This window comes from Ranitomeya imitator, chromosome 8 (assembly GCF_032444005.1).
Source record: "Ranitomeya imitator isolate aRanImi1 chromosome 8, aRanImi1.pri, whole genome shotgun sequence".
In the NCBI taxonomy this organism is placed as follows: domain Eukaryota; kingdom Metazoa; phylum Chordata; class Amphibia; order Anura; family Dendrobatidae; genus Ranitomeya; species Ranitomeya imitator.
Genome location: NC_091289.1, coordinates 97,057,791 through 97,085,534, shown reverse-complemented (window position 1 = coordinate 97,085,534; position 27,744 = coordinate 97,057,791).

Here is a 27,744-nt window from a genome sequence, read left to right as displayed (position 1 = left end):
GGTCGGTGCTGTGAATGGCTGAGAAACCTGATCCTGCACCGATCAGATCGCACGGAGCTGCATCACAGTCACTAATTCACTGCTTGTAATCACTGAGCCCAGATGCCTCCTGTCATTACTGCAGTAATAACTCCAGGCTCAGAGTGGCCTCTGACCCCATCATCCCTCCTGTGCAGCATTTGTATTGCTGCACATAATATATACAGTATAATTCTGTATAATATGCGCACATAAACAGTATAGTATGCAGGTGTGTATTATGAGTATATTCCATCTGTGTAGAGTAGATATCAGGGCTGGACTGGCCATTTAGCAATTCTGGCAAAATCCAGAAGGGCCTGTCTGATCATGGGCTGCCTTGTCTGCAATGTTGTTAACAGAATCAGTGTTTTCAAGACACCCATACTGCTCCATCACTTACCCCAGCAGGTCACGGGTATCATTAGTAATATTGGTCTTGTAGAAAATCTTACTTTCCTCCATCCAGGGAAATATTAGTAATATATCCCATCTGGTGCTTGGGGATGCGGACAAGATGGGTTGGGTGCGGCCGGCCGGGCGCGACGAATCAGCGAAGCGTGGTCCAAATCCCATGCCAATTTGCAGCCGGACTGCGCCAGTCGCCGATTGGTCGCGGGCAGCTGGCGTGACCAATCAGCGATGCGGGATTTCCGTTACAAACAGACAGAATTAGATGATTATATAGTAGATACCTGATGTGTTAGAATCAGGCCACCATCTAGTATTCATATAAACATTACTGCTTACATTTATGTTTTAACCCATTGGACACACTACCATTGTTTTTCTCCTGTCTTTATTTTAAGAGTCAAAACTTTATTAGTCATCTATCGCTGTATGACAGCTTGTTTTCTACAAGATTACTTATAGTTTTCAAAGACACCATTTATTTTACTATATGATAAACTTAAAAACGGGGAAATTTTGTATTCTCTACCTTACACACTGTCCTCTGTTGTTCTCTCCCTCACAAACTGTCCTCCATGTTATTCTCTCCCTCACAGACTGTCCTCCATGTTATTCTCTCCCTCACAGACTGTCCTCCATGTTATTCTCTCCCTCACAGACTGTCCTCCATGTTATTCTCTCCTTTACAGACTGTCCTCCATGTTATTCTCTCCCTCACAGACTGTCCTCCATGTTATTCTCACCCTCACAGACTGTCCTCCATGTTATTCTCTCCTTCACACACTGTCCTCCATGTTATTCTCGCCCTCACACACTGTCCTCCATGTTATTCTCTCCCTCAAAGACTGTCCTCCATGTTATTCTCTCCCTCACAGACTGTCCTCCATGTTATTCTCTCCTTTACAGACTGTCCTCCATGTTATTCTCCCCCTCACAGACTGTCCTACATGTTATTCTTTCCCTCACAGACTGTCCTCCATGTTATTCTCTCCTTTACAGACTGTCCTCCATGTTATTCTCTCCCTCACAGACTGTCCTCCATGTTATTCTCACCCTCACACACTGTCCTCCATGTTATTCTCTCCTTCACACACTGTCCTCCATGTTATTCTCGCCCTCACACACTGTCCTCCATGTTATTCTCTCCCTCAAAGACTGTCCTCCATGTTATTCTCTCCCTCACAGACTGTCCTCCATGCTATTCTCTCCCTCACAGACTGTCCTCCATGTTATTCTCTCCTTTACAGACTGTCCTCCATGTTATTCTCTCCCTCACAGACTGTCCTACATGTTATTCTCACCCTCACAGACTGTCCTCCATCTTATTCTCTCCCTCACACACTGTCCTCCATGTTATTCTCGCCCTCACACACTGTCCTCCATGTTATTCTCTCCCTCAAAGACTGTCCTTCATGTTATTCTCTCCCTCACAGACTGTCCTCCATGTTATTCTTGCCCTCACAGACTGACCTACATGTTATTCTCTCCCTCATAGACTGTCCTCCATGTTATTTTCTCCCTCACAGACAGACCGCCATGTTATTCTCTCCCTCACACACTGTCCTCCATGTTATTTTCTCCCTCACACACTGTCCTCCATGTTACTCTCTCCCTCACACACTGTCCTCCATGTTATTCTCTCCCTCATAGACTGTCCTCCATGTTATTTTCTCCCTCACACACTGTCCTCCATATTATTCTCTCCCTCACACACTGTCCTCCATGTTATACTCTCCCTCACAGACTGTCCTTCATGTTATTCTCCTTCCATTATATGTATATAGCTTATTTATGAACGCTGACTGGTCAAGGCCAGCCCGGCGCGACCAATCAGTGACGCAGCATTTCGGTTACAGACAAACAGACCTATAGACAATTATATATATATATATATATATATATATATATATATATATATATAGATGGGGCAAAGTGCTTGCTAATAAGTTTATATTTTGAACGCATTGGGTATTCTAGAATATGTATGTGTCATGATCCGTTCCAGAGTTTATTAGTGTCTGCCCTTTTTTGGACGGATCATATCAAGGATTAACTTTGCTCTGCCTCATTCTGGGTTCGGGTTTGCTATTTAGCTCCCATGAATCTTGCTGGCAGTATCAGTTATAGTTCTGTCTTCGGCTTGTGAACCTGACTCTGGAAACCCTTGGTTTGTCCTGCTGTGAACCCTGACTTGTCCTGTGTCTGTTATCCCCCTCTGTCTGCCCTTTCCCTGCGTTTGTCTGTTCTGATTGATTTTCTGATTCTGATCTCCTGGCTTGGCTATTGACTTTGTCTTGATTTGTCCCTATTGTACCGTATTTTGCTCGCCCTGGTTTACTGATCTCTTGTTACGTCCTGACTATCCTTTCTGTTTTAATCCTTTTTGTACTGACGTGTTATCTTGCCCTGACTTTTTCTGACTACTCTCTTGCCACTAGCTGGCATCTGTTCAGCTGCTCAGTGTGTGCAGTCTCGCGTCCCTATTAAACTCCCCCTGGTGAAGGTTGCACTGTATTGCACTGCAGCTTCATGACATTATAACTGACCACACATTTAAAGGGGATTTTGTCATTTTTTTTCCTCTGGTCATGGATCTGCTTTGCAACCTGGCGGATCAAGTGTCCAGTCTGACACAGATGGTGCTGGATTTTTCTAGGAAACATCAGTCCCTTGTCACGTCCCATACTCATTTACAGAAAAAACTGACTGAGACTGTTATGACCATGCAGGGAGACACCTCTCATGTTGTTAGCCTACCTGGTGACTCAGTGGATGTCTCTTTGCACTTTCCTGAACCTACTGTCAAACTCTCAGATACCTTCTCTGGGGAGAGGGAGAGATTTCATACTTTTAAGCAGAGTTGCAAGCTGTTTTTTTCTCTTAGACCTCGATCTTCTTGAGATGAGTCAGCGGGTGGGGAGAATTATTTCCTTACTGCGGGAGGGACCTCAATCATGGGCTTTCTCTTTACCTGCTTCTGCCCCTGAACGTGTGTCTGTGGATAGATTCTTTGAGGCTTTGGGACTTATTTATGACGAACCGGACCGGGTCGGGGTTGCAGAGGACATGATCATGAGTCTCTCCCAGAATGAACTCACTGCTGAACAGTATTGTTCTGAGTTTAGGCGGTGGTCCGTTGAGGTGTCCTGGGATGACTCTGCTCTGAGATACCTGTTTGAGAGAGGACTTTCTGATCATCTCAAGGACACGCTGGCCCTTCATACACCACCCAGTTCCCTGGCGGAGGCCATGACTCAGGCCATTCGCATGGACCGGAGATTACGGGAGAGAAGAATTATCCAGCGTGAGATTCCTATTTTGCCTGTGAAGTCTGAGGAGACTATGGAAGTTGGTGCCATCAATTTCAAGGAGAAGGAGAGGAAACGGCGACGTGATAGGAAATTATATTTTTATTGTGGAAATCCAGGACCTTGGAAGAAAGACTGCCCCTCTTGTCCATCTAGTAACAAGTTGCCGAGTCTGCGTGATGGTCTAGGAGGTCATCCAGACTCTCAGGTACCATTTTCGTCATTTCAAAAAGTTTTGCTAGAGGTGGAACTGTGTTATGGAGGTGTTTTTGCATCCTCTTCAGCATTTGTGGACTGTGGATCTTCCATGAACTTCATTGACTATAGTCTGGTGTCCAAGTCAAAGTTAGGGACAGTTAGGCTAGAGACTTCCATCCATATCGTTGCCATTGATAAGACACCGTTGGCTCAAAATGTCCTTAAATTTGTCTCTGAGGAGTTCCTCCTCAAGGTGGGTTCCTTGCACCAGGAACAAATTTCATGTTTTGTTATGAATAGTCTTCCTGCGGGACTGGTGTTGGGGTTCCCCAGGTTGCAGAGGCATAATCCTGTTATAGACTGGGGATCTCGTGATATTGTTAAATGGGGTCCTAATTGTTCCAATGGTTGTCTTTCTACTGTACGTGTGTCCGCCATTTGTCCGGAAGGTATTCCGGAGTACCTAAAGGACTTTGGTGATGTGTTCTCCGAAAAAGAGGCTGAGGTCTTACCACCCCATCGTCCTTATGATTGTACCATCAATCTTATTCCGGGTTCTAAATTGCCCAAAGCCCGTTTGTACAATCTTTCTGGCCCGGAACGTACTGCTATGAAAAACTATATCTCTGATAGTCTACGCAAAGGTCACATCCGTCCCTCTGTCTCACCTGTGGCCATGGTATTTTTTTTTGTCAAGAAAAAAGATGGTGGTTTACGTCCATGCCTCGATTTCCGGGAACTTAATAAAATTACGGTGAGAAATACCTACCCTCTTCCACTCATTCCTGATCTCTGTAACCAATTGTCTGGGGCTAAGTGATTTTCCAAACTTGATCTTAGGGGAGCATATAACCTTATCCGCATTCAGGAAGGGGATGAGTGGAAAAGGGCATTTCTCACCTCCGAGGGCCTGTTTGAAAATTTGGTCATGCCCTTTGGTCTCACGAACGCGCCTGTGGTGTTTCAGGACTTCATAAATGATGTATTTTCTGATTTTTATCGGGCGCTTTATGGTTGTATACATGGATGATAGCCTTATTTTCTCGCGTGACAAAGAATCTCACATTGGTCATTTACGTGCTGTTCTTCACAGGTTACGGGGAAATTCTTTGTTCGCTAAACCAGAGAAATGTTTGTTTTGTGTCCAGGAGCTTTCTTTTCTGGGGATCATCATTTCTGCGAATGGATTTCGGATGGATCCCGGAAAGGTACAGGCCATTGTTGATTGGGTGCAACCCAGAGACCTCTAGGGGTTGCAGCGTTTTTTGGGTTTTGCCAATTATTACCGGAAATTCATCAAGGGGTTTTCTCAGGTAGTCAAGCCTCTCACCGATTTCACTCGCAAGGGGGCTGATCTCAAAGTTTGGTCATCCTTGGCTGTTGAAGCATTTATTACATTAAAAAAGTGTTTTATGTCTGCTCCTGTATTAGTTCAGCCCAATCCATCTAAACCATTTATTGTAGAGGTGGATGCATCAGAGGTGGGAGTAGGGGCGGCGTTCTCAGGGACCCGTTACTTTGACCAACTTAAGACCATGTGCCTTTTTCTCCCGGAAGTTTTCTTCTGCTGAGAGGAACTATGATATTGGGAACCGGGAGTAATTGGCTATAAAGTTGGCTTTTGAAGAATGGAAGCATTTTTTGGAGGGGGCAGTTCATCGGATCACTGTGATTACTGATCACAAGAACTTGTCTTGTATTGAAACTGCCAAACGGTTAACTCCTAGACAGGCTAAGTGGTCGCTTTTTTTCTCTTGTTTTCATTTTTCAATCACTTTTTGGCCTGGTTCCAAGAATGTCAAGGCTGATGCCTTATCTCGCAGTTTTGATCCGATATCACCCCCCGAACCTCCTTCCTCCATTCTTCAGCACAGGGTGGTTGTTGCGGGGGTATCATCTGAATTGGAGCAGGAGATTCGAGAGGCTCAGTTTCTTGCTCCTCCCTCTTTGCCTGACAATAAGCTTTTTGTCCCTGTTCAGTACAGATTGAGGATTCTCCGTGAGTGCCATGATTCTGCTCTTAGTGGTCCCCCGGGGATCTCTGCCACCCGGAAAGCTATTGCTAGGCTGTTTTGGTGGCCCTCCAAGAACTCTGATATCATTGTGTTTGTGTCTGCTTGTGATACCTGTGCCCGTGCTAAGAGCTCCCATAACCGGCCGGCCGGGGAATTGGTGCCATTGCCAATTCCGGATAGACCTTGGACTCATTTGTCCATGGATTTTATCACTGATCTCCCTCCCTCCAATGGTAAAACTGTAATCTGGGTAGTGGTTGACAGATTCAGTAAGCAAGCGCATTTTGTACCTCTGGCAGGATTGCCTAATGCTGAGACACTATCTACATTGTTTGTTGAGCACGTGGTACGGCTGCATGGCGTGCCTTTGAGTGTGGTTTCTGATAGAGGGGTACAATTTGTGTCCAAATTTTGGAGGGCATTTTGTAAAAGATTGGGTATTTGTTTGACCTTCTCCTCTGCTTACCATCCTGAGACCAATGGGCAGACAGAGAGGACCAATCAGTCACTTGAACAGATTTTGAGGTGTCTTGCCACTTCTCAGCAGGATGATTGGTGTTCTTCTTGCCCGTGGCTGAATTTGCATTTAATAATCGGATTAACCAGTCCACGGGCACCTCTCCATTCTTCTGTAACTACGGTTTTCACCCCCGTTTTGGTGAATTTTCTAGGCTGGATTCAGGATGTCCAGGGGCTGATACGGCAGTGCAACGGTTGGGGGAGGTGTGGAGGGAGGTCCAGAAGAACATTGGGAAGGCTAAGGGCAAACAAACTTTTTGATGATAAGCGACGGTCTGTAGGACCTATATTTCTGGTAGGAGATAAAGTGTGGTTGTCTACCAAGAACATTCATCTAAAGATTCCTTCTGCTAAGCTTGGTCCTAGGTTTATCGGTCCTTAGGAGATCACTGACGTGGTCAATCCAGTTGCCTTTCATTTCCGCCTTCCTCAGTCACTTCAGATCCCCAATGTGTTCCATAAATCCCTTCTTAAGTCCTTTGTACCATCTTCCGCTGGACATCCATCCCCTCCGCCTCCTGTCTCTGTGGATGGTCAGACCGAGTTTGAAGTTGAACGGATCATGGATTCTCGTATGGTCCGTAGTTCACTTCAGTATTTGGTCCATTGGAGGGGTTATGGTCCTGAGGATCGATCTTGGGTCCCGGCGCGATCTGTCCATGCTGATCGATTGATCCGGGCATTTCATGCACGTTATCCTGGGAAACCTGGGGGTCCGGTGACCCCCCCTTAAGAGGAGGGTATTGTCATGATCCGTTCCAGGGTTTATTAGTGTCTGCCCTTTTTTGGACTGATCATATATCAAGGGTTAACTTTGCTCTGCCTCATTCTGGGTTTGGGTTTGCTATTTAGCTCCCATGAATCTTGCTGGCAGTGTCAGTTGTAGTTCTGTCTTCGGCTTGTGAACCTGACTCTGGAAATCCTTGGTTTGTCCTGCTGTGAACCCTGACTTGTCCTGTGTCTGTTATCCCCCCTCTGTCTGCCCTTTCCCTGCGTTTGTCTGTTCTGATTGATTCTCTGATTCTGATCTCCTGGCTTGGCTATTGACTCTGTCTTGATTTGTCCCTATTGTACCGTATTTTGCTCGCCCTGGTTTACTGATATCTTGCTACGTCCTGACTATCCTTTCTGTTTTAATCCTTTTTGTACTGACGTGTTATCTTGCCCTGACTCTGCTTTTTCTGACTACTCTCTTGCCACTAGGTGGCATCTGTTCAGCTGCTCAGTGTGTGCAGTCTCGCGTCCCTATTAAACTGTTGCGCTGTATTGCACTGCAGCTTCATGACAGTATGTTGTTTATTTATGAAGATTTCAGAATAATGCAATGAATACACAGGATTCAGCCGGCCGGGCGTGACCAATTAGCAAAGCGTGGTTCTCATCTCCCGGCAATTCGTGGCCGGACTGTGCCTGTCGCTGATTGTTCACGGCCGGCCGTGACCAATCAGTGAAGCCAGGGCCAGCTGCAGGTTTTTGAGGGCCCCGGGTGAAAGAGTCTCACAGCTCACGTAGCTGTTATGATGAGGTAATTCAGTACCACAATGGACATAGAAGTCAGAGCACATACAGTGATCTGACAATAACCCAAAAACATAGAACGAGCTCTGAGACGTGGGAACTCTGCTGACCGCAATCCCTAATCCTCTCCAACCACACTAGAGGCAGCCGTGGATTGCGCCTAACGCTCCCTATGCAACTCGACACAGCCTGAGAAACTAGCTAGCCTGAAGATAGAAAATAAGCCTACCTTGCCTCAGAGAAATACCCCAAAGGAAAAGGCAGCCCCCACATATAATGACTGTGAGTTAAGATGAAAAGACAAACGTAGAGATGAAATAGATTTAGCAAAGTGAGGCCCGACTTACTAAACAGAGCGAGGATAGGAAAGGTAACTTTGCGGTCAACACAAAACCCTACAAACAACCACGCAAAGGGGGCAAAAAGACCCTCCGTACCGAACTAACGGCACGGAGGTACACCCTCTGCGTCCCAGAGCTTCCAGCAAGCAAGAAAAAACAAATAGACAAGCTGGACAGAAGAAAACAGCAAACAAAATAGCAAAGCGGAACTTAGCTATGCAGAGCAGCAGGCCACAGGAACGATCCAGGAGGAAACAGGTCCAATACTAGAACATTGACTGGAGGCCAGGATCAAAGCACTAGGTGGAGTTAAATAGAGCAGCACCTAATGACTTCACCACATCACCTGAGGAAGGAAACTCAGAAGCCGCAGTACCACTCTCCTCCACCAACGGAAGCTCACAGAGAGAATCAGCCGAAGTACCACTTGTGACCACAAGAGGGAGCTCTGCCACAGAATTCACAACAGTACCCCCCCCTTGAGGAGGGGTCACCGAACCCTCACCAGAGCCCCCAGGACGACCAGGATGAGCCATATGAAAGGCACGAACAAGATCGGGAGCATGGACATCAGAGGCAAAGACCCAGGAATTATCTTCCTGAGCATAACCCTTCCACTTAACCAGATACTGGAGTTTCCGTCTTGAAAGACGAGAATCCAAAATCTTCTCCACAATATACTCCAACTCCCCCTCCACCAAAACCGGGGCAGGAGGATCAACAGATGGAACCATAGGTGCCACGTATCTCCGCAACAATGACCTATGGAATACGTTATGTATGGAAAAAGAATCTGGAAGGGTTAGACGAAAAGACACAGGATTAAGAACCTCAGAAATCCTATACGGACCAATGAAACGAATTTTAAACTTAGGAGAGGAAACCTTCATAGGAATATGACGAGAAGATAACCAAACCAAATCCCCAACACGAAGTCGGGGACCCACACAGCGTATGCGATTAGCGAAATGTTGAGCCTTCTCCTGGGACAAGGTCAAATTGTCCACTACATGAGTCCAAATCTGCTGCAACCTGTCCACCACAGTATCCAAACCCGGATAGTCCGAAGACTCAACCTGCCCTGAAGAGAAATGAGGATGGAACCCAGAGTTGCAGAAAAACGGCGAAACCAAGGTAGCCGAGCTGGCCCGATTATTAAGGGCGAACTCAGCCAAAGGCAAAAAGGACACCCAGTCATCCTGATCAGCAGAAACAAAGCATCTCAGATATGTTTCCAAGGTCTGATTGGTTCATTCGGTCTGGCCATTAGTCTGAGGATGGAAAGCCGAGGAAAAAGACAAGTCAATGCCCATCCTACCACAAAAGGCTCGCCAAAACCTCGAAACAAACTGGGAACCTCTGTCAGAAACTATATTCTCTGGAATGCCATGTAAACGAACCACATGCTGGAAGAACAATGGCACCAAATCAGAGGAGGAAGGTAATTTAGACAAGGGTACCAAATGGACCATCTTAGAGAAGCGATCACAGACCACCCAAATGACTGACATCTTTTGAGAGACGGGAAGATCTGAAATAAAATCCATAGAGATATGTGTCCAAGGCCTCTTCGGGACCGGCAAGGGCAAAAGCAACCCACTGGCACGAGAACAGCAGGGCTTAGCCCAAGCACAAATCCCACAGGACTGCACAAAAGAACGCACATCCCGCGACAGAGATGGCCACCAAAAGGATCTAGCCACCAACTCTCTGTTAGGACTGGCGGAACGCACCAAGACAGATGATAAAGGTGCGTTCGCAGTCCGGGGTCCACCGTGCAGGTGAGAACCTGCTGCTAGCAATTTGCAGACAATATGGCGGTACACTAAAGTATACACGCGTGGGTTAGACCTCACCCAGCGTGAAGAAAGCGATCCTGTTAATTCACAGGACCGCAGTACCGCACTAGTGCGCGAGCAAGTGGTCAGCGGACTTAACCCCAGAAGGGATTGGAGCCCGATTAGACCCTTGCTGGCGTAACACCGCAACTGGGTGTGTAGAGAACCTTAAGAAATCTATGTGCACAAGAGTGCGAGCGATGCCGCACTAACGGACGCCACTAACCACCCAGACTCGGGTATGGAAAGCGCAAGGCAGGCGCACGGCGCCGTACTGGCAGGCACAGCTACAGGACGCTGTGATGTGTGTTTAGTGCTGTAGGCTAAGTCGGGCGCTAGATAGCAGCCATACACCTTCCGCGAACAGACATTCAATAGGGTAGGGGTTTCCAAGGACGACTTGCACTCACAACATACACACATAAGCAATTGTAAAACAATACTAGCGCATGGCCGTGCGGTCATGCGCAGTTTATATAGCAGCAGCACAGGAAGTGGCCACAGCACTTTTGCCCTTCTAGGACCTGCCAAGAGGACCAATGGAATGTGCTGCAGCACATGACCCTCGATCTCCAACGGGAGACCTTACGCTGGGCATGCTCAGTACATGCAGACAAGGACTTAGTCCCAGAGAAGTCCGCTCGCTGCTGACCAGCACTGACTTTAATGGCAGAGACTGGAGAAGCAGCACTAACTCTCAGAACAGAGTGAGAATGAGCAAGACGCTGGGACCGACGTCCTTGCTGAGCAGGCTCCACTGCGGCTGGACAAGAATGGGAGACCGCAGCGGAAGTGGCTCGAGATTCCCCCTGTGCAGAAGCGGGAACTCGACCCCTAACATTACCCCCCCCTCCTAGGGCCCCCCCCTCCTTGGGCCTCGCTACGTTCGAAGGCAGCAATGAGCTGCGGAGCCCGAATGTGCTCAGCAGGCTCCCAGGATCTATCCTCAGGGCCGTAACCCCTCCAGTCCACTAAATAAAATTTTTTGCCACGAACCACCTTGTACCCCAAGATCGCGTTCACCTCGTAATCGTCCGTAGACGAACCCGACGTCTCAGTAGATGACTCAGAAAACCGGGACATGTAGACGGGCTTAAGGAGGGACACGTGAAAGGTGTCGGTGATACCCAGGCGTGGAGGAAGGGCCAGACGGTAAACCACAGGATTAACCTGTTCGAGGACCTTAAAAGGACCTAAGTAGCGAGGTGCAAACTTGGTGGACTCAACTCGCAGCCTGATGTTACGGGCGGAGAGCCACACTAAGTCGCCAGGAGCAAAGGTTGGAGCGGGGCGCCGATGTGCATCGGCGGAGGACCTCATTCTCTCCTTGGAAGCCTGAATAGCATCCTGAGTGCGATCCCAAATGTCCCGTGCCTCCACAGCCCAGTCTGCCACCCTGGAATCGGCGGAAGACACGGGCATGGGCACAGGTACCCTCGGATGCTGACCATAGTTAAGGAGGAATGGAGTCTGTCCAGTGGAATCAGCGACAGCATTGTTAAGAGCAAACTCCGCCCACGGTAGCAAAGATGCCCAGTCATCCTGCTTAGCAGAAACAAAATGTCGCAGATATGTGACCAAGGTCTGGTTGGCTCTCTCTACCAACCCATTCGTCTCGGGATGATAAGCCGAAGAGAGATTCAACTCGATACTGAGAAGACGACAAAGCTCTCTCCAGAACCGAGACGCAAACTGGGGACCTCGGTCACTGACAATTTTGTCTGGCATACCGTGAAGACGAAAGATGTGTTTGACAAACAACGCTGCCAAGGCCCGTGCAGAAGGTAACCGGGGAAGTGGCACCAAATGCACCATTTTAGAAAAATGGTCGGTGATTACCCAAATAATGGTACAGCCACGAGACTTGGGCAAACCCACAACAAAATCCATCCCGACCATCTCCCAGGGCCTGTCTGCCACCGGCAGAGGGTATAACAAACCAGCTGGCCGTTGTCGGGAAGACTTATTCTTGGCACAAGAGACACATGCCCGAACGTAGTCTCCGACGTCACGAACCATATGTGGCCACCAGTACGTCCTCGCCAGTAGCTCAGAGGTCCTTTTAGCCCCAAAGTGTCCACCCACTCTGGACGAATGAGCCCAAGAGAGAACCTCCGGACGCAAATTGATGGGAACAAAAGTCTTGCCCGGGGGCACAGACTCCAGCGAAACCGGAGCTACAGTTCTCAGACTCTCCGAAGGGACAATGAGCCGAGGCTCGTCCTCCTCCTCCTCAGCTGACACGAAGGAGCGAGAGAGAGCGTCGGCACGAATGTTCTTCTCCCCGGCGAGATAATGTAGGGTAAAGTGGAACCGGGAGAAAAACAAGGACCATCTGGCCTGACGAGAATTCAGCCGCTGGGCTGTTTGTAAATAGACCAAATTCTTGTGATCCGTGAAAACCTGGAATGGGAATCGGGCACCCTCCAAGAGATGTCTCCACTCTGAAAAGGCCAACTTCATTGCCAACAACTCTCTATCCCCGATGGAGTAATTTCTCTCCGCTGGTGTGAAGGTCTTAGAGAAAAAGAAGCATGGATGCTTCCGACCCTGAGCATCCTTTTGATAGAGGACTGCTCCAGCACCAACGGATGAGGCATCCACTTCCAAAAGGAATGGCTTACCCACATCGGGACGATGTAAGATAGGAGCGCTGGCAAAATGGGTCTTTATAGAAGAGAAGGCCTTGGAGACCCCTTCGGACCACAATTTGGGATTCGCTCCCTTCTTGGTGAGGGATACCAAGGGAGCTACCAAAGTTGAAAAGTGGGGAATGAACTGGCGATAGTAATTTATGAACCCCATAAAGCGCTGCACCGCTTTAAGAGAATGGGGTTCCTGCCAGTCCATCACTGCTTGTAGTTTGGCAGGATCCATAGCCAATCCCTGGGCCGAGACAATATAGCCCAGGAAAGGCAAGGACTCCTGTTCAAACACACACTTCTCCAACTTTGCATACAAGGAATTTGCCCGTAAGAGTTCGAAGACTCTGCCAACATCTCTCCGGTGGGAGTCAATATCTGGAGAAAAGATGAGAATATCATCCAGATAGACTACGACCGAGGTAGAAAGCATATCCCGGAAGATATCGTTGACGAAGTCCTGAAAAACGGCTGGGGCATTACAGAGCCCGAAAGGCATCACCAGGTACTCATAGTGCCCATCCCTGGTATTGAAAGCCGTCTTCCACTCGTCCCCCTCACGGATACGAATCAGATTGTAGGCACCCCGCAGATCTAACTTGGTGAATATTTTAGCTCCCCTTAACCTGTCAAAGAGCTCCGATATCAGGGGCAACGGGTATTTATTCTTAATAGTGATAGCATTGAGACCCCTGTAATCGATGCAAGGACGTAACTCTCCGTTCTTCTTCTGCACGAAGAAGAATCCCGCCCCTGCCGGAGACACTGACTTCCTTATAAATCCTCTTGCTAAATTCTCCTGAATGTATTGAGACATAGCCTCCGTCTCAGGGAGAGAGAGGGGATATACCCTTCCCCTAGGAGGTTCAGCTCCCGGCAAGAGGTCGATAGGACAGTCATAAGGGCGATGGGGCGGTAGAGTCTCAGCAGCCTTTTTAGAGAACACGTCTGCATAACACCAATAATACCTGGGAAGCGACGAGAGATCTGCGGGTACCTGGGTAGTAGAGACCTGTACACACTCACTCACACATCTGCCCAAACATGACTTACTCCAGCCCAATATTTTCCCTGAGGACCACTCAATATGTGGCGAGTGGAAACGGAGCCAGGGTATTCCCAGCAAAATCTCATCCATTCCCTCAGGAAGGACAAGAAGGGAAATAATCTCCTGGTGGGAAGGAGACATGGACAGCGATAACGGGACTGTCTGGTGCGTGATTTGCAGTGGGAGTGTTGCCCCATTCACAACTCTAACCGTTATTGGTTTGGCGAGCATGACCAGTGGTATAGCATGACGTGTAGCAAAAGCAGAGGACATGAAACTTCCCTCTGCTCCTGAATCCACACAAAGCTCGACTGTAAGAGTGGAGGAGCCTAACAGGATTGTCCCTTTAAAGGACAGTTTGGAGGAGAATGCTGCTGTGTCTAGTGAACCTCCCCCAATGGCCACTAGACGCGATCGTTTCCCGACCGCCGCGGACATTTATTGGCGTAATGTCCATGTTGTCGACAGTTATTACAAACTACGGGTACTCGAGCGGCTAGAGATTTAGGTCCCGCTCGAGAAACCTCCATGGCCTCATGAGAATCTGACGCCAAGACAGGAGATTCCAGAGGTCTGGCGAAAGTTGGAGCCAGCCGAAACCTCTGCCTACACTGGGTCCGCTCCAACCTCCGCTCGTGAAAACGGAGGTCGATGCGAGTAGACACGGAAATAAGTTCCTCCAGTGTGGCCGGTATCTCCCTAGTGGCCAAGGCGTCTTTCACGTGGTCTGCCAGTCCCCTCCAGAACACCGGAATAAGAACTTTGCCTGGCCACTCTAACTCTGAAGCTAGAGTCCGGAACTGAATGGCAAACTGGCTGACCACGGAGGTACCCTGTGTAATGGACAACAATTGGAGTGCGGTGTCGTGGGTAACCCGAGGCCCTAAAAAGACCTGCTTCAGAGTGTCCAAGAAGAGAGGAGCACTCTGTACCACACGATCATCTCGCTCCCAGAGTGGCGTTGCCCACTCCAACGCCCTGCCCGACAAGAGAGATAGGATAAATCCCACTCTCGCCCGCTCCGTAGGAAAACGTGACGCCAGAAGCTCAAGATGTATAGAGCACTGACTCACGAATCCACGACAATGTTTGCTGTCGCCAGCAAACTTGTCAGGTAGTGGGAGACGGGATAAAGTCGGAGCAGGGGTGGCAGTGGACAAACTGGCTGCGGCTACACTTGCAGCCTGCACAGCTACAGCAGTGACATCCACAGCTGAGGTTGTACGCTCAAGAGCCGCCAACCTTCCCTCCAGCTGCTGGATGTACCGCTGTAAACGCTGGTCGTCCGCCATTTTTACTAGCCAGACCCTGGCACTAGTATTCTGTTAGGACTGGCGGAACGCACCAAGACAGATGATAAAGGTGCGTTCGCAGTCCGGGGTCCACCGTGCAGGTGAGAACCTGCTGCTAGCAATTTGCAGACAATATGGCGGTACACTAAAGTATACACGCGTGGGTTAGACCTCACCCAGCGTGAAGAAAGCGATCCTGTTAATTCACAGGACCGCAGTACCGCACTAGTGCGCGAGCAAGTGGTCAGCGGACTTAACCCCAGAAGGGATTGGAGCCCGATTAGACCCTTGCTGGCGTAACACCGCAACTGGGTGTGTAGAGAACCTTAAGAAATCTATGTGCACAAGAGTGCGAGCGATGCCGCACTAACGGACGCCACTAACCACCCAGACTCGGGTATGGAAAGCGCAAGGCAGGCGCACGGCGCCGTACTGGCAGGCACAGCTACAGGACGCTGTGATGTGTGTTTAGTGCTGTAGGCTAAGTCGGGCGCTAGATAGCAGCCATACACCTTCCGCGAACAGACATTCAATAGGGTAGGGGTTTCCAAGGACGACTTGCACTCACAACATACACACATAAGCAATTGTAAAACAATACTAGCGCATGGCCGTGCGGTCATGTGCAGTTTATATAGCAGCAGCACAGGAAGTGGCCACAGCACTTTTGCCCTTCTAGGACCTGCCAAGAGGACCAATGGAATGTGCTGCAGCGCCTGAGCACATGACCCTCGATCTCCAACGGGAGACCTTACGCTGGGCATGCTCAGTACATGCAGACAAGGACTTAGTCCCAGAGAAGTCCGCTCGCTGCTGACCAGCACTGACTTTAATGGCAGAGACTGGAGAAGCAGCACTAACTCTCAGAACAGAGTGAGAATGAGCAAGACGCTGGGACCGACGTCCTTGCTGAGCAGGCTCCACTGCGGCTGGACAAGAATGGGAGACCGCAGCGGAAGTGGCTCGAGATTCCCCCTGTGCAGAAGCGGGAACTCGACCCCTAACACTCTCTGGTACCAAAGATTCCAGGATGACCAGCCAACACCGAACAATGAACCTCAGAGATAACTTTATTCGTCCACCTATCAGGGACAAACAGTTTCTCCGCTGGGCAACGATCAGGTTTATTAGCCTGAAATTTTTGCAGCACCCGCCGCAAATCAGGGGAGATGGCAGACACAATTACTCCCTCTTTGAGGATACCCGCCGGCTCAGATAAACCCGGAGAGTCGGGCACAAAACTCCTAGACAGAGCATCCGCCTTCACATTTTTAGAGCCCGGAAGGTACGAAATCACAAAGTCAAAACGGGCAAAAAACAGCGACCAACGAGCCTGTCTAGGATTCAACCGCTTGGCAGACTCGAAATAAGTCAAGTTCTTATGATCAGTCAAGACCACCACGCGATGCTTAGCTCCTTCAAGCCAATGACGCCACTCCTCGAATGCCCACTTCATGGCCAGCAACTCTCGATTGCCCACATCATAATTTCGCTCAGCAGGCGAAAACTTCCTGGAAAAGAAGGCGCATGGTTTCATCACCGAGCAATCAGAACTTCTCTGCGACAAAACAGCCCCTGCTCCAATCTCAGAAGCATCAACCTCGACCTGGAATGGAAGCGAAACATCTGGTTGACACAACACAGGGGCAGAAGAAAAACGACGCTTCAACTCTTGAAAAGCTTCCACAGCAGCAGAAGACCAATTGACCACATCAGCACCCTTCTTGGTCAAATCGGTCAATGGTTTAGCAATACTAGAAAAATTGCAGATGAAGCGACGATAAAAATTAGCAAAGCCCAGGAACTTTTGCAGGCTTTTCAGAGATGTCGGCTGAGTCCAATCATGGATGGCTTGGACCTTAACGGTCCATCTCGATAGTAGAAGGGGAAAAGATGAACCCCAAAAATGAAACCTTCTGAACACCAAAGAGACACTTTGATCCCTTCACAAACAAAGAATTAGCACGCAGGACCTGAAACACCGTTCTGACCTGCTTCACATGAGACTCCCAATCATTCGAGAAGATCAAAATGTCATCCAAGTACACAATCAGGAATTTATCCAGGTACTCTCGGAAGATGTCATGCATAAAGGACTGAAACACTGATGGAGCATTGGCAAGTCCGAATGGCATTACAAGATACTCAAAATGGCCCTCGGGCGTATTAAATGCAGTTTTCCATTCATCGCCTCGCTTAATACGCACAAGATTATACGCACCACGAAGATCTATCTTGGTGAACCAACTGGCCCCCTTAATCCGAGCAAACAAATCAGATAACAACGGCAAGGGGTACTGAAATTTAACCGTGATCTTATTTAGAAGGCGGTAATCTATACAAGGTCTCAGCGAACCATCCTTCTTGGCTACAAAAAAGAACCCTGCTCCTAATGGCTACGATGACGGGCAAATATGCCCCTTCTCCAAGGACTCCTTCACATAACTCCGCATAGCGGCATGCTCAGGCACAGACAAATTAAACAGTCGACCTTTTGGGAACTTACTACCAGGAATCAAATCGATAGCACAATCACAATCCCTATGCGGAGGTAGGGCATCGGACTTGGGCTCATCAAATACATCCTGGTAATCAGACAAGAACTCTGGAACCTCAGAAGGGGTGGATGACGAAATAGTCAGAAATGGGACATCACCATGTACCCCCTTACAACCCCAGCTGGACACAGACATGGATTTCCAATCTAATACAGGATTATGGACTTGTAGCCATGGCAACCCCAACACGACCACATCATGCAGATTATGCAACACCAGAAAGCGAATAACCTCCTGATGTGCAGGAGCCATGCACATGGTCAGCTGGGTCCAGTACTGAGGCTTATTCTTGGCCAAAGGCGTAGCATCAATTCCTCTCAATGGAATAGGACACTGCAAGGGCTCCAAGAAAAACCCACAACGCCTCGCATACTCCAAGTCCATCAAATTCAGGGCAGCACCTGAATCCACAAATGCCATGACAGAATACGATGACAAAGAGCAGATCAAGGTAACGGACAAATGAAATTTTGACTGTACCGTACCAATGGTGGCAGACCTAGCGAACCGCTTAGTGCGCTTAGGACAATCAGAGATAGCATGAGTGGAATCACCACAGTAGAAACACAGCCCATTCAGACGTCTGTGTTCTTGCCGTTCAACTCTGGTCAAAGTCCTATCGCACTGCATAGGCTCAGGTTTAAGCTCAGGTAATACCGCCAAATGGTGCACAGATTTACGCTCACGCAAGCGTCGACTGATCTGAATAGCCAAAAACATAGACTCATTCAAACCAGCAGGCATAGGAAATCCCACCATGACATCCTTAAGGGCTTCAGAGAGACCCTTTCTGAAAATAGCTGCGAGCGCAACTTCATTCCATTGAGTGAGGACGGACCACTTTCTAAATTTCTGACAATATACCTCTATATCATCCTGAGCCTGACACAGAGCCAGCAAATTCTTCTCTGCCTGATCCACTGAATTAGGTTCATCGTACAGCAATCCGAGCTCCAGGAAAAACGCATCGATATTACTTAATGCAGGATCTCCTGGCGCAAGAGAAAATGCCCAGTCCTGAGGGTCGCCACGTAAAAAAGAAATAATGATCAAAACTTGTTGAACTGGGTCACCAGAGGAGCGAGGTTTCAAGGCCAGAAATAGTTTACAATTATTTTTGAAACTCAGAAATTTAGTTCTATCTCCAAAAAACAAATCAGGAATAGGAATTCTTGGTTCTAACATAGATTTCTGATCAATAGTGTCTTGAATCTTTTGTACTCTTGCCGAGAGCTGATCCACACATGAAGACAGACCTTTAATGTCCATCGCTACACCTGTGTACTGAACCACCCAAATGTCTAGGGGGAAAAAAAGGCAAAACACAGTGCAGAGAAAAAAAAATGGTCTCAGAACTTCTTTTTTCCCTCTATTGAGAATCATTAGTACTTTGGGCCTCCAGTACTGTTATGATGAGGTAATTCAGTACCACAATGGACATAGAAGTCAGAGCACATACAGTGATCTGACAATAACCCAAAAACATAGAACGAACTCTGAGACGTGGGAACTCTGCTGACCGCAATCCCTAATCCTCTCCAACCACACTAGAGGCAGCCGTGGATTGCGCCTAACGCTCCCTATGCAACTCGGCACAGCCTGAGAAACTAGCTAGCCTGAAGATAGAAAATAAGCCTACCTTGCCTCAGAGAAATACCCCAAAGGAAAAGGCAGCCCCCACATATAATGACTGTGAGTTAAGATGAAAAGACAAACGTAGAGATGAAATAGATTTAGCAAAGTGAGGCCCGACTTACTAAACAGAGCGAGGATAGGAAAGGTAACTTTGCGGTCAACACAAAACCCTACAAACAACCACGCAAAGGGGGCAAAAGACCCTCCGTACCGAACTAACGGCATGGAGGTACACCCTCTGCGTCCCAGAGCTTACAGCAAGCAAGAAAAAACAAATAGACAAGCTGGACAGAAGAAAACAGCAAACAAAATAGCAAAGCGGAACTTAGCTATGCAGAGCAGCAGGCCACAGGAACGATCCAGGAGGAAACAGGTCCAATACTAGAACATTGACTGGAGGCCAGGATCAAAGCACTAGGTGGAGTTAAATAGAGCAGCACCTAACGACTTCACCACATCACCTGAGGAAGGAAACTCAGAAGCCGCAGTACCACTCTCCTCCACCAACGGAAGCTCACAGAGAGAATCAGCCGAAGTACCACTTGTGACCACAAGAGGGAGCTCTGCCACAGAATTCACAACACGTAGCATATAAGACAGCCCACGTAGTATATAGCATAGGCACATAGTATATAGCACAGCTACTTAGTATATAACACAACCACGTAGTATATAGCAGCCACGTTATATACAGCACAGCCACGTAGTATATAGCAGCCACGTAGTATATAGCAGCCACGTAGTATATAGCACTGCCCAAGCAGTATATAGCACAGCCACATAGTATATAGCACAGGCACATAGTATATAGCACAGCCACATAGTAAATAGCACAGCCACGTAGTATATTGCACAGCCACGTAGTATATAGCACAGCCCACGAAGTGTAGAGCACAGCGACGTAGTATATAACACAGCCCATGCAGTATATAACACAATCCATGCAGTATGTAACAGCCCATGTAGTATACAACACAGCCCACGTAGTATATAGCAATGTGGGCACCATATCGCTGTAAAAAAGAGAATTAAAATAAAAAATAGTTATATACTCACCTTCTGGCGGCCCTGGCCTTTAGCAATGCTCCTTGCAATGCTCCGTTCCCAGTAATGCCTTGTGGCAATAACCCGTGATGATGTAGTGGTCTCGCAAAACCGCTATATCATCACGGGTCATTGCCGCAATGCATTCTTGGGACCGGAGCGTCACGATGAGCGGGAAAGGCTGCTGCGGATGCCGGAAGGTGAGAATATAATGTTTTTTATTTTTTATTTTTTTTTAACAGCATCAATAGTAAAAAGTTGGCCACACTTACAGGGTTAATGGCAGTGTTAACGGACTGCGTTACACCGCAGTATGCCACTGTTTAACACGATCAGTTTAACAGACTGCTAAAACGCTATGTGGGCGCTGACTGGAGGGGAGTATGGAGGGGACACTGACTGGAGGGGAGTAGGGAGGGGCCAATTCGCGGCTGGACTGTGCCTGTCGCTGATTGGTCACGGCTGGTTGGGCACGACCAATCAGCGATGCGGGATTTCCGTGACAGACAAACAGACGAAAGAGGACCTTAGACGATTATATAGATAGTTTGTGGCTAATATATATTAATAGTGTGGTAAAAATTTGTAGTCAGGGGCGCAGTATGAGGGAGACAAATGTATGCAGTGGGTACGGAAAGTATTCAGACCCCTTTAAATTTTTCACTATTTGTTTCATTGCAGCCATTTGGTAAATTCAAAAAAGTTCATTTTTTTCTCAATAATATTCACGCTCCACCCCATCTTGACTGGAAAAAAACAAATGTAGAAATTTTTGCAAATGTATTAAAAAAGAAAAACTGAAATATCACTTGGTAATAAGTATTCAGACCCTTTGCTCAGTAATGAGTAGAAACACCCTTTTGAGCTAGTACAGCCTTGAGTCTTCTTGGGAATTATGCGACAAGTTTCTCACACCTGGATTTGGGGTTCATCTGCCATTCTTCCTTGCAGATTCTCTCCAGTTTCGTCAAGTTGGATGGTGAACATTGGTGAGCAGCCATTTTCAGGTATCTCCCTAGATGCTCAATTGGGTTTAGGTCAGGGCTCTGGCAGGGCAAGTCAAGAAGGGTCACAGAGTTGTTCTGAAGCCACTCATTTGTTATAATAGCTGTGGGCTTAGGGTCATTGTCTTGTTGGAATGTGAACCTTCAGCCAAGTCTGAGGTGTCATGGTTTGTTCGAGATTTATTTGGCAGTACTTTTAGGGTTAATTTATGTGGCCTCTCTTTGGATTGGGGAGGGCTATATTTCCATGCCCCTGTGCTGTGCCCATTGACAGTTATGCATCCGATCTCGACTGAGCAGCTGACCCCGTGAATACCTGTGTGTATTGCTTATTCCTATTTCCGTGCTTGTGTATGACCCGGTCTGTTTTCCGTTTTCACATTTGTCTCCTGATTCAGTACTTCTCGTGACACTCCTGGTTTTGATCTCTGCTTTGTCCCCTGACTTCCTGCTCATTAGTCCTTCTGGTACCTCATGTCTCTCTCTGGCTTCTGACCCCGGCTTGTCTCTTACCAAGCATTTAGTCTCTCCCCTTGGCTACCACGCTGTCATCTGGTCTGACTTCGGCTCGCCTGACACTTCTCTCAGCTCCTGTTATCATCACTTGGAGTTCAGGACCTAGCCCCGCCTCCAACCACTCCCACAGTGGTCACATGCTGCTATTCCTGTTCACCTGCAGACATGCCCTCAAAAGCATGTCACATCACAGCAGGAGTTCCCGGCTTTCCCAGCACGTCCCTGGACACTAGTACAGACTCAGGGGGTAAGTCTGTTACGGTGTCCATTACATTATAACTGACTATAATAACTGACCGTTCTGCAGGAACATCACAAATATGAAAATACACACAAATAGGCAAGTCAAAATGACCATCCCACATGGACAGAGTAGATGGTTCAAATGACATAAATCATAAAGTGTACAAGAGAACCACATTTGTGAACAATGGTATCAAATTTATTTATTGAAAAATCACAAAACTGGTTAAAAACCATGCTAGAGCCCCTCACTCGGCTGGACACAGAGGTATAACTGGAACATGGTCTCATTAAGAAAAGGTTTGGTTTATTGTAGCAGCATTAACCAAACTGGGAAAGTAAACACAGCCCTCAGGGCAAAACAGCAAAACAAAGAAATAAAAAAAAAACAGTCATTGTCTAGCGGGATCAGCCCGCTTACAAACAGCAATGTCCCTGGTTCAAATAGAGCACTCAAATCCCTGGAGTCCTATCTCTCCTGGAACTACTGAACACTGGAAGCTCTGCCAGTCAGCCATTTAAGCCCCAGACCATGTGACTTCTCCTTCATGCGACTGGTCACATGATTCTGACTAGGGTTGAGCGAGACAGATCAGACAAATTAAAAAATCGCCGACTTTCGGCAAAGTCGGGTTTCATGAAACCCGACCCGATCCTAGTGTGGGATCGGCCATGAGGTCGGCGATCTTCGCACCAAAGTCGCGTTTCGTATGATGCTTTCAGGGACAGTGGAGGCTATATTTTTGTGCATCAGCTCTGTAGCTTATTAGGCTACCTTATAAGGCTCCCTGATAGCTGCATTGCTGTTTGCATGCCGCTGTGCAAACCAACTGCTTTTTTAAAAGCAAAAATCCTGTTGCTCCTTTCTGCACAGTTATCTTGTTTATTTGTCCACACTTTTGTGTGCAGCAGTCCTTTTTATTGCTGCCATACTTTTGCTGAGATCATTGTAGGGAGATTGAAATTGTACTAAAGTCTTTGTATTTTTTCATATATCTTCCAGCCACTTTCTGCCACTGCATCAATTCAAAGTGACAGGAGACAGCATTTGTCCAGTATGGTTACAAACTACTTTTCCTCCCTTATCGATGTTCTCCCTCACAGGTCATTCCCATTTGATTACTGGGCATCTAAAATAGACACCTGGCCTGAATTGGCAGAATATGCATTACATTGCCTTGCTTCTAGTGTGCTATCAGAAAGAGTCTTTAGTGCTGCTGATTCAATACTGACCGAAAAAAGGACACGTCTGGCTACCCAGAATGTTGATGATCTAACCTTCATTAAAATGAACCAATCATGGATTTCACATTATTTTGCCCCACCTTCTCCTGCTGACACGTAGCTTGCCTGAAAAATGTCTTGCTTTTGGCCTCCTCTTACTGACTTCTCCAATTCCGCCATTTGCAGCTGCTGAATGTCCACCATAGGCCATTTTTATACCTCCCAAAATGGGCTGACTCCCCCCACAGGGCCGCGGTCACCACCTGGCGCAAGCACCCGTGCGAGTGCTGTTTGCCTGGATAGGTGGGTGCGCCCACTCTTGGGTGACGGCACTGGTCATAGTACAATGAAGTGTCTCTGACAGTGGTGGTGCACAACCAACGTCAGACACACCGTCATAATATAATGGGCCCTGTGCCAGTACCGCCACCCACGAGAGAGTGTTCCCCCACAGCTCAAACAGTGCTCTACCACTTGCAATACTTACCTCTCCCTGCTCCACCACTGTGTAATCTGTGCTGTTAAATCCTTCAATGGCACTGCCAATACAAATTTGTTGAAATGATAGATGATAGTTAAAATATACAGGGGCCCTGTATTAACTGACCAGTTAATACTTTGCGCCTACTACCACTGTCTGCTACTCAGAAGAGGAGCCCACCCCAGTACCTAGCTATGCCGCCTGTTTAGTCCTCTTACCAATTTTGAACTGCATTTAGCCAACTTTTTTATTTTGGGCCTAGTAACTGTGTCTGCGCCACTCAATACAGCTGTCCTCCACTGAACAACCCTATGCCGCCTGTTTAGTCCTGTTACCAATTTTGAACTGCATTTAGCCTACTTTTTTAGTTGGGCCTACTAACTGTGTCTGCGCCACTCATTACAGTTGTCCTCCACTGAACAAAGCTAGGCCGCTTGTTTAGTTCTGTTACCAATTTTGAACTGCATTTAGCCTACTTTTGTATTTGGGCCTACTAACTGTGACAGCGCCACTCATTACAGTTGTCCTCCACTGAACAAAGCTATGCTGCCTGTTCAGTCCTGTTACCAATTTTGAACTGCATTTAGCCTACTTTATTATTTGGGCCTATATCTGTGTTTCCTCCTCATCCTGCCCATTGCCCAGTCAATGCTGGATGAGTCTGCTGGTACATTGTCCCAGACCACTACATTCCCCTTGCACTCTACACAGCCTGAATCTGACCCTGCTGAAAGTCAGGTTCCCCTTCTCGCATACTATACCACCTTACACGGGGACAAAGAGGAAGGTGCAGATGAAAGTGCAGGTTCCTTCATCAGGTAAGGGGGGGGGCATACTCGTTGGCGACGTCACTGGCACAGGGCCCCTCATAGTACGCAAAAGTGTCTCTGGCAGTGGGAGGCGCCACACACCGCCGTACTATGAGGGGCCCTGTGCCAGTGCCAAGTTCCAACGAGTGGGCCCCCCTTGCTAGCTCAGGATCACAGCACTTGCAAAGTTGTAATACTTACCTCTCCCTGCTCCACCGCCGTGACATTTTCCATGGTTCCTGGGCCCACGAAAATCTTGAGCCAGCCCTACCCCGCCCACAACTTTAGCCAAATGACCCCCTGTTTTCAATGCCTATTATTATAAAGTAAATTAAGATTGACAAGCTTATGAAATAAGAATTGATGTTTTTGGCATTAAAATGGGCACTGTAGGTGTTTTCCTGTCCTCCACTCACTGCCGACTTTGATTCCCCATTGACTTTAATTGGGTTTCATGTTTCGGTTGGCCGATTTCGTGAAACCCCACTCGATCCTAAAAAAGTAAAAGTCGCTCAACTCTAATTCTGACATCACACAGGTCCTGACAGCTCTGCCAGTGGAGATACATGGACATTCTACCTTGCACTCTATAAATATCCACTAAAACCAGCCCATTATATAATTTTATATAAACTGTCCCAACACGCAGTGTGTTGGAGACACACTGACATGATCATGCACAGTGACACGTATCTCTCCTCCATCCCTTCACAAGTGACTCTGTCACAAAAAATATAAAAAGAGAAATGGGAAACTACTAGGTTGCATCACAATCCCACTATGGAATTAACAGGTAGATACAGTATAAACATGCTATCAATTAAAATACCTAATTGTAAATTCTATTGACATAAATTTAGCATTCATGAATAAGATCACATAATGACATACAGTTGAAACCAGAAGTTTACATCTATTTCACCCTTCCATCTTTCTTTTTTTGTCACAATGCATCGTTTTGTGAAAAAAACGGATCCAGCAAATGTTTCTTGTATTAGCGACGGATGGCCTTCCGTTTCATACGCCGTGCACTGGATCCATCGTAAAATTGCTGTCCGTTAGGCGGAGACCACGCACAGAGGACCGTTTTTTCTGTATGTTGGAAAATCGCTGTCTGTCAAAAGCAGGAATCCAGCGACGGATGCCTTCTTTTGAAACTGAGCATGCGAGGAAGAATTTCACATCAGGGAAATTATCTGTCGCTCTCTCTCTTTTTTACCATTGATGTTGCCTATGCAGCATCAATAGTAAAAAGATATATTGTTAAAAATAATAAAAAAATAAAAAAATCGTGATATTCTTACCTTCCTGCATCCCCTGTAGCCTTTCCGATGCTCTCGATGCTGCCAGCAGCTTCCGTTCCCAGTAATGCCTTGCGAAATGACCCGATGATGTAGCGGTCTCGCGAGACTACATCATCACAGGTCATTGCTCACAAGGCATTACTAGGAAAGGGAGCTGCCGCCAGCTTCGCGAGCATCGGGGGGGATGCTGGAAGGTAAGAATATCACGATTTTTAATTTTTTTAATTATTTTTAACCTGGGTTGTGTTGTGTATACGTTTTCGCAGCAGAAAAACGCGGCGAAGATGCATACACAACGTGTGCAAATAGCCTCGACTGATCCATCAAAAAAACTGACCCAGTGCATCCGTTTTTTACTATCTGCACAGAATTCGTCTTTTCAACACTTTGACGGATTGTGACTGATCGTAAAAACAGAAAAGGGAAAAAGAGGCCGAAGACCCATTTCCACCCAAGCTTTAACTTCCTGGCTGATGACTTGAGATGTTGCTTCAGTTTTGCCACATAATCCTCTTTTCTCATGATGCCATCTATTTTGCGAAGTGCAACAGTCCCTCCTGCAGCAAAACAACCCCACAATATGATGCTGCCATCACCTTGTTTGACAGTTGGGATGGTGTTCTTAAGCTTCCACGCTTCTCTCTTTTTCCTCCAAACGTAATGATGGTCACTATGGCCAAAAAGTTAAATTTTAGTTTCATCAGACCACAGGACATGTCTCTAAAAATTAAGGTCTCTGTTCTTGTGTACATTTACAAACATTAATCTATTTTATTTTATGTTTCTTTTGGAGTAATGGCTTCTTCCTGGCAGAGTGGCCTTTCAGCCTATGTTAATACAGTACTTGTTTCACTGTGGATATTGACACAATCTTGCTAGCTTTTGTCATCATCTTCACAAGATTTTTACTTTTTGTCCTTGGGTTGATATGCACATGTTGTACCAAAGCTCGTTCAACTCTAGGAAACTCATCTCCTTCCTGAGCGGTATGATGGCTGGACATTCCTATCTTTTTTGTACAGATGAACGAGGCACCTTCAGGTATCTTTAAATTGTATGCAAGGATGAGCCAGACTTATGCAACTCCACAATTCTCTTCTTGATATATTGACTAAGTTCTCTAGACTTTCCCATGATGCTACACAAAGAAGTAGTATGTTTCATGTGTGCATTGAAATACATCCACAGGTATGTCTCTAACTCAGATGTTGCCAAAAAAGAAGTTTCCACACACATGACATCATCATATGGGTATGTAGAGGAGCTGCGGAGACACCATCACGTGTTTCTCAATGCAGGCAGTGAATAGCCAGGCCTTTCCCCGGGAAGGAACAACCAAGGGAAGGGCAGCATCCAATAAAGGAAAACATCCAATAAAGGAAAACCACCTATGCCAAGCATGGTATCCATCCACAGACAGCTGTTTCGGGGTTGTTGCCCCTCATCAGTGTGGAGTAGGAAACTGGCTATCGGGAGCAGTGCCTAGTAGAAAGTCTATAAAGGCACGGATGATTGACCTCGTGGAGACCAAAACATCCAACACCGTGGAGACACATCACGTGTTTCTCAACGCAGTGATCCAGAACACTGCCCCCAAATATGCAAATGCATGTAGAGGAGCTGCGGAGACACCATCACGTGTTTCTCAACACAGGCAGTGAATAGCCAGGCCTTTCCCCGGGAAGGAACAACCAAGGGAAGGGCAGCATTCAATAAAGGAAAACCACCTGTGCCAAGCATGGTATCCATCCACAGACAGCTGTTTCGGGGTTGTTGCC